Source organism: Rhagoletis zephyria, unplaced genomic scaffold (assembly GCF_001687245.7).
Source record: "Rhagoletis zephyria isolate East Lansing unplaced genomic scaffold, Rhagoletis_zephyria_1.1 Rzeph_scaffold_01284, whole genome shotgun sequence".
Taxonomy (NCBI): domain Eukaryota; kingdom Metazoa; phylum Arthropoda; class Insecta; order Diptera; family Tephritidae; genus Rhagoletis; species Rhagoletis zephyria.
The window spans coordinates 1-811 of NW_016158368.1; positions in this window are offsets into that span (position 1 = coordinate 1).

The window sequence follows — 811 nt, forward strand, 5'->3', positions numbered from 1 at the left end:
TTGAACGTGTAGAATATTTTTAAAGTGTTTGAAGAGGGCTGCCACCTGTCTAAAAATTAAATTCAAATTATTTAAATAGTTAAATCAATTTTTACTAATTGGGTACCAATCGCAGTCGTTTTGAAAATACTTTATTTCGTAACTGCGTGTAGGAGGGTTGCCACCTGTTTAAACAATTAAATTCAATTTGAATTAAGGCAATGGGCTAATTAAAATAGGTATAACAATAAGGGTGTCAGACGAAAGAGATTTAAGAAGATTTTAGATTGAACATATTTTGAAAAGGGTTGCCACCTATTCGAAAAGTCTAATTTAATTAAANAAAATACTTTATTTCCTAACTGCGTGTAGGAGGGTTGCCACCTGTTTAAACAATTAAATTCAATTTGAATTAAGGCAATGGGCTAATTAAAATAGGTATAACAATAANAATACTTTATTTCCTAACTGCGTGTAGGAGGGTTGCCACCTGTTTAAACAATTAAATTCAATTTGAATTAAGGTAATGGGGTAATTAAAATAGTTATAACAATATGGGTGTCAGACGAAAGAGGTTTAAGAAGATTTTAGATTGAACATATTTTGAAAAGGGTTGCCACCTATTCGAAAAGTCTAATTTAATTAAATTATCGATATAAAACTAAAAAGTGTTACGAAATCTTAGTTTGCACATTGAGAATATATTTTATGAGTTTGAGGAGGGTTGCCACCTGTGTAAAAAGTTATCAAACAAAAAAGTATTAGCAAATCATAGTTTAAACATAAGGAATATTTTTAAAGCGTTTGAGGAGGGTTTCCACCTGTTAAAAAA